General features: G+C 32.7%; 1 long non-coding RNA gene across 1 annotated transcript; it reads left to right on the plus strand.

Moving 5' to 3' along the window:
• Positions 1-3,744: 3,744 nt before the first annotated feature.
• LOC149413979 (uncharacterized) lies at positions 3,745-5,609 on the plus strand. The gene is made up of 4 exons (XR_016304068.1): positions 3,745-4,137; positions 4,218-4,280; positions 4,382-4,465; positions 4,577-5,609. It is a non-coding gene; the product is annotated as an uncharacterized LOC149413979 (long non-coding RNA).
• The last annotated feature ends 2,393 nt before the right edge of the window (positions 5,610-8,002 follow it).

Below are 8,002 nucleotides of genomic sequence, written 5' to 3' on the forward strand. Positions count from 1 at the left end.
AAATTGAATGCATGTTGATTGATGAAGTTTAGAAAGAGATTGACATTTATGGTATGCTGCCAAAATTGCTGTAATTTAATATATCTTTTAAGACATCTGGTGGAAGAATGAGGTTCATTTATAAATAAACATTTAAACATAAATGAACATTAAAGTAATAACTTTTCAGGTTTGCGAGCTGCATTTTAGAAAGGAAGACATAATTTCAGCCAGTGTCCACACCAATATAGAAACTGGAGAGCAATGTATAATGAATTATAAGAGAGTGAAACTTGCTCCAGGAGCCGTCCCATCAATTCTGCCAAATTGTCCAGCCTACCTGTCGGCAACTCCAACATCAGCCCGAGAAAGTGTGGACGCAAGGAAAAGCAGGAAAGAACTTCTCAATTTACAAATAGCAGTAGAAAAGAGCATAGTTTCTAATGCAGTATTTGAATCTCTGAACCATTTTTCAACTTTTGATGAATTTTTAGGTTGCATTGACAAAAATAACTTCCCAACTGATTGTATTACTGTGAAAAGAGAAAGTTCCGTAGTTTTTTTTTATCTTGCCTCAACTCCATTTCCAAAAGTCATTGCATCTGCCGTTGTCGATATAAATTTACAATTGAGTTTATTTGTTGAATGCATAGAATTAACACAATTAGGTGAAAAAATATTTCCCCAGCAAATAAACAATTACAATGAACTTAATACTATTTTATTATCGATTCAGTCCTTCAAAAATGTTTCTGACAATTCTATAGATACTGTATTAGAAACTGTGGTCCATTTACTAAGTGAAATTGATAACTTATTTGCAGATGACACCAAAAAGCAAAAAAAAATCAATTTTTAACAGAACAGTTACAATTATTAAATCGAAAATCAGGGGCTTTAAGATATTCACCATGTTTTGTAGTCTTCAGTAGCATTCTGTATTCTATTTCACCCCATTCATATAAATTCCTACGAGGCTCAGATCATCTAACGTTTCCCCATCCTAGAACTTTGAAAAGAGTTTGCTCCAAGTTTCAAACAAACCCGCTAAATGAACAGAGTGACAGTAATTTTTTGTCATTTATTAAACATAAATTTAGTTTGTTAACGAAAAGTGATTTGAATGTAACATTGGAGGCAGCATTTTGGGAATAGCTTACAATAGTGAAAATGCAGCTACTACTGCCCATGTCTTTATGATTCAAAGCTTACTCTCTTCATATAAAGAAGTAGTCCACATACTCCCCGTTAAAACTATGAATGCAGCACAATTATTTACTGTTATTAAAAAAATTATAATGGGTCTTCAAAAGATAGGTTTTAATGTTTTGTGCGTAGTTAGTGATAATAATTCCATTAATAGAAAAGCTATGATGTCTTTCAGCACTCCCCCGCAACTGAAAACTGTCTACTGTCATCCATCCAATGAAAGTTTACCTTTATTTTATATTTTAGATTCCGTCCACATATTCAAATGTATAAGAAATAATTGGATTAATCAGAAAGACAATCAACAAGTTTTATCGTTTCCAGACTTCCACGATCATACGTCTGAATCAGTAGCTGCGTTTTCTTCCATAAAACGACTTCATGAATTAGAATGTAAAAATTTAGTCAAGTTTGCTTATGGATTAACAATGAAATCTCTTTGCCCAAGTTCTTTTGAAAGACAAAACGTGAAGCTTGTTCAAAATGTGTTTAATGAATTTGTTCAACAGGCATTAATGATTCTAGGTGAGCGACATAATATTCCCCATTATGCAACAACTGCTGATTTCATATATTTAATTCGCACGTGGTGGGATATTGTCAATGTAAAAACTCCATTCAAGGGAATACGATTTAGAAATCCCCTTCAACAACCACTTTCTCTTAAACCTGGTGAAGAAAATGTAGCATTTTTAGAAAAAATTATTAAATGGTTAGATTCATGGAAAGCTTCAAATAATCATTTTAATTCATTGACAAGAGAAACTCACTTAGCTATTACACATACAACCCGTGGTCTTTTAGAAATGGCTGAATATTGTATAAATACTTTAAAGTTTAAATATTTTCTTCCGGGCAAAATTCAAACAGATGCATTAGAAGCTAGGTTTGGTAAGTATAGAACTATGGCGGGTTCACAATATTTAATATCAATCAGACAAATATTTGAAGTGGAGTCAAAGTTGAGGATACAAGATCTGCTACCTTTGACGTTGTCTTCGTCTGCATATGGCCGTATACAGATTGACATTATTGATTGTGAACTTGAAACTGAACCCCAGGCCTGTACCAGTTCAAATAAGCAACCGAATTTATCTTTTTCTGGTTTATATAAAACATTTACTGAGAAAGATTTCCAGCAAGCAGAAGCCAGTCTCCCTGTTCTTACATATCTCGCAGGTTATTGTGCCCGAACCGTTTTAAAGAAACTTAAATGTACAACATGTTCCAATTCCATCACTGTCGATAAAATGTTAGACACAGATTGTAGTTACTCTCTAATAAGGAATATGGATCGAGGTGGTTTATTATGTCCTCACCCTGACATCGTCAATGCCGTCATTCATAACTATGTGACCGTTCAAAAGCTTTTATCAACCAAACTAGAAAAAATGTTTTTAGATTACAATAACCAGCGTGAATTAGTATTACAATTGACAATTGATGCTATCAACGATAGAGATTTTTTCCTAACAGATTTTAATTGTCCCGCTGGACATTCACCAAATATTATTTTGCACCATTTAATCAGATCATCTACAAATTCATTGTTAAATAATTATGTTAAAAAAAGAAATGATACCACCAAAAAAGTAGTGAAAAGTCGCAAAATCTACACAGTAAAAAAAAATATTCTTGACTGATTGATATATCCAAGCACATCATTCCCTCATCAACATTCAACATGTCAAAACAATATACCCCTACTACTTATATGTGTACTACTTTAGTTGTTATTATTTTCAGATGCACCCGCCAGCCATACAGCAGCCAGCCCCCAGCAGCCAGCCTCCAGTAGCTGCAGCAGACTGCTCTACAATCTCAGCGTCTACCATATCCACCAACACACACAACATTCATATTATACATATTCCCACACATATCATTATAATCTAATTTCATTATTAAATGCTATCAATTATTCATTTTGTTTCTATTTACTTTATTTCTTAGGACTAGTTGTTTCACAGAACATGAACTATTCATCAAATTTCAAAGTTAGTTCTGTCAAAGTTCTACTCAAGTTCTGTTATGTGAAACAAATTGTCCATATTGATATAATAACAGAATTTCAATAGAACTTTCATGAAAACATACATTGAAATTTGCTGAATTGTTTAAATTCTATAAAACAACTAGCTCTTAGACTTCTAAAAAATTCTTTTTTTAATACCTTTTATAATTATTATAAGTACCTACTTACTACTAATTATTATAAGTACTGTACTTAGAAATGTTGCATTTTTAACAAAGGAAATTAAAGATTTTTACTAAGAATTTTTCTTTTCCTTTTTTACCCGTCACTACAATTTTCCCAGTGTATATGTACCTATGTTTTTTGCACTTCAGTGTGTATTTAGTATAATATAATCTCTCTTCAGATCACTATTTTACCATAATTGGCATCTAATTAGATTTATTAATCCATGCTCATCAGCCTTTAGCGGCGGCCATCTTGATTCAGTGTCCTGGCCTTAGTTGTTCTAGGAGGTATTGGTATAACTCCGCTCAAAAACGTCAACACAAATTATAGACATGGTAAAAATCTATGTTTGTGACGTAGGCGATGTGTATTTTTTTTGTTTCTCGCTCACTTTACCATAAGACTCGTGCGCCAGAAAGAGAGGGTTCGCAAACGGTGTAATGCGTGTTCTCGCCGCTAGGTGGCCGACTCATGCTTCCCGCCATTTCACTTCCTCTAAAAAACTGTAAGAAAAGTTTGACAGACGCCGTTGTTTGTCATCATAAAATTGTCAAATATCTGGTTGTGTGAAACAGTTGATTTATGTGTGATAAATAACATTTATGTGCCTACCGATAAAGTCCTTAAAACGTATTGTGTGAAAGGATGTACGGACAGAGACAATTCGACACAAGTTTCCAACCATAACCTCTGAGAGTCCATTTCGAGAATGGTGTTCAGCACGTATCATGACTACATCCTAAAAGGTATTCTATACTGCATCAGCCTATAATAATAATTATGTGTTTTGTTAATTCGGTTAATCTAATAATTATATTTATTTCAGAGCGTAACATCTCAACCAGCAGCGTACCCGTTGATGCACAGGGGATGCTAGTAGAAAATGAAGGTACATATCTGTTTTATATTAATTAAAAGGGAATAGTTTTGTTCGTCTAATATGTCAATCTTTACTTCAATTTCTCAAGAACTATGATATATTTTTTCCAGAAATAAGTGCAGGACCCAGTCATGTCTTCTTTGCAACCAGCAGTGTTGATCTTGCTGCACAGGGGATGGCAGTAGAACATGGAGGTACATATCTGTTTTATATTACTTAAAAGGGAATAGTATTGTTAGTTTTGTTCCTCTAATATGTCAATCTTTACTTCAATTTCTTCAAGAACTATGATATATTTTTTCCAGAAATGAGTGCAGGACCCAGTCTTCTCTGCAACCAGCAGCGTTGCTCTTGGTGCACAGGGGATGGCAGAACATAGATGTAAAATATCTTGCATAGGTGACCCATATGATCCCACTAAGAAATTTGCTATCAACGCTCTTGAAATTCATTATGTCGTCGAGTATGTACTGAATTATAATTGCGAAAATTTATATCTTGTGCCCGTTATTGAAGAAACCATTGCCAAATATATATGTTTTGATTGGCTTAATTGTAACGAACATAAAAAAAAAATTCAATTCATTATCAAAATTACTGTACCATTTATAATCAATGCATGGTGTACCGATGTCAATAGAAAATTAATTGGCAAGGATACACTACCATAGAATGGACCTGACTCCATGAAGAAAATGGCAGTACTGCAACATTTAAAATATGCTAAATATAGGAAGAAATGGTTGTCATAACTAATTTATTTTACTAAGTTAAAACCAATTAGGACCACAATTTGTTCCTATAAGCGTCTTTTAAATATCGTAGTACTGCCATGCTCCTCATTAAATCAGGTCCATTGTATGGTTGTGGTGTATCCTTGCCAATTCATTTTCTATTGACATCTCTATATGAGTAGTAGAATAATAACTAAAAAATAAATATACAAGTCAAATATTGTTATCGTTTGTAATTTTAAGCCAAATATTCTCTGATGCGGAGTTTACATTATTCAGTTTGGCTGTATTAGTCTGCAGCCCATTTTCAGTCACCGACTAGTGTTAATAAAAAAATAGTCGAATTAGTTTATTTCATATGTCTAGTTTATATATAGTTCTACTTTTTTATTACATACTTGACATCATAATGAATATTCTCTCAACACCTTCTTTAAATTTTACTCTTGTATTTGGTGTTTTTATTTGTTATTATTATACCCTATTTATTTATCAGGTGCCAATATGTATTGTTAAAACAATAACCTATTGTTAAATTTACTTTTCTGTTTACACTGTTACATTCTTTATGTTGTGTACTATTCCTAAGTTAAAAATATCTAAAAGGCATATAAAGTTTTTTAAACTAAAAAGTATTATATACTTACTATTTATATATGAAAGGTATAAATATTTAAGTAATAAGATAAGTTGGAGGGAAACAAAAATAATAATAATGTAATTAGACGCTAAAACAGTAGGTTGAATCGTTGACTGCCTTATTGACAATATTTTTTTTCAATTGCCGTTGGATGTTGAAAGAAAATAACTGTCATTTCCAACAGCTAGTTTTATATCGATACAGTAATTTCACCTTCTAAATGTGTTTTGTGCTTATATTATTGTATTTCATGTTTATATTTAAAAAATAAAATTATTGTACATGTAATTATGAGTTTGCTTTTCAGCTTCCTTCTGATAAAACGCTGTCCTGAGAAAATGAGCTGTAAAGGAAGTTACTTTAAAGGCCATTTCTTTCTTAGGACAGGGCTTTGTCAGATGGGACCTTGTGGTCTTGGGTGACATTTTACTTATGTTTTAGGCTAATGAATTGGGTTTTAGGTAGGTTCCGAAGCAGAATTAAATTGTCTATGGTTGCGCCTTTTTTTTTAAATTTCCTCTATCCTTTGTCGATGGTGTGCTGTGACGTCGGCGATGTGTGGTGTATTCAAATTTGCCAGATCTATGGTTAAAACTTGACGAAAGCAAACGTATGGAAAGAGGGCGGAGTTATCAATCTATAGATAGTTGATTTATGGTCTTCAGTATTCGGGTGGCGCAGGGGCATTTAACTAAGCTTTGGCCATGAAACTCATTTGAAACCGCCACGCCCACCTCAAAATTCTTATAGAAAACGAATAATATGGCTAAAAGCTCAGATCTCATTGGTGAGAACAGAAGGATTGGTTTGATCTCTCGCTCTCTACCATAATGACTCGTGTAACAGAAAGAGATGACGGAATTATGCCGTTTGACAGTTTTCAAATCATTCAAACAAAATGACAGTGGTTTATTTATACACGCGGGTTGTCATTTGCTGCCGAAATACTATCATTTCCGTCGAAAATATTGCGTGTTAAAGTTGTTCGTGATAAAAATACAATATAAGCCAGTATAGTGTTAGCGAGTTATAAACATATTATATTCAACCTACCTACGTAAGTTCAAGTTTAAAGTGAATTAACAGTTTTAGGTTATTCGTTCGGTTTTTTGAACAATGCTTGATACTTGACATATGTCTTCCTCCACAACGTATAAATGTTATTTATAATATCGATAAACTTATTCATGTTATTGATTAGTGTTATCCTGTATTATCTTATTGTTTTGGTGAAATTAAAGATTTTTAAACATATGTAACCATGAGTTCATGAGGCTGAAAAATGTCGGAATTTTTCGTCGTACTGTCGGACAATCATGTTTTGGAAATTTTCTTCAGTGTTTTTGCAAATTTCTTGTCATTTTGGGTGTCTTCTTCTCAGATTAACAAGTTTCATCTTAAGGAAATGCACTGTAAAAGTTTATTTTCTTAGTCAGATGAACCTTGCCCTTGGAAAACATTTCGACATTTTTCTGCTTCAAGGACATTTTTATTTTTATAATAGTTCTTTTGGGCTAGTGAGTGAATAAAGTAGGCTGATAGCAATTATGTTGTCTATGGTCGCATCTTTTTTTAAATGGCCTTGAGTTTCCTCTACCTTGTCTACTGCTCTGCTCAGCACGGTAGGTACTGCTTGTATATCTGTGGTTAAGTACTGTATAATTCTGTTGGATACAAAAAGCCGGAAGATATCGATCTAGAGAGTGGTATATTTATGGGGTGGCGGATCCAGCAATCAGACGTACGGAGAAGAAAGGACTCTTCGCGGATGGCGGTCAACACGAAATCGGGAAGTTTTTAGTTTATCATTATGCATTTCAATATTCATTTCAAATATTCATTATTTAGTTTCTTTCTGTTTGCAATATTGGTTTACTATAATTTAATAAATTTTGTTCTATCGTTATATGGAACTGGCGCCCTTGATATTTATAGTAATGATATTTAAAATTATAATTCATTTTACTGCCTACAATGTAGCATAACTTTCAATCACCATGTTAATATGTTTTACGTAATAATACCGACCTACTAACGTTTCTTCGAGGTTAGTCGCACCCTGAGATAATTTATATTTAAATCATTCATCGAGTCTCATGCTATGTTTTGTTTCACAATAAATTATATTCCGTAATATGAATCTTTTATTTAAGATTAGCATCCTCATGATTCTCACATTCATTCACATCATTTTTATACATTACAGTATTAGTTATAACTATATATTTTCATCAAAAACCCCTGAAAAGGGCATTAATAAATTATGAACATTTAATTGTTATTTAGAACTAATAATTTTCTTACATAAGTCCTACAACTTCTTAAATAAAAAATAATATTTTTAAAAGAGTTCATCA

The sequence above is a fragment of the Hesperophylax consimilis genome, chromosome 20, assembly GCF_061612785.1.
Source record: "Hesperophylax consimilis isolate HC1 chromosome 20, BYU_Hcon_1.0, whole genome shotgun sequence".
Lineage (NCBI taxonomy): Eukaryota > Metazoa > Arthropoda > Insecta > Trichoptera > Limnephilidae > Hesperophylax > Hesperophylax consimilis.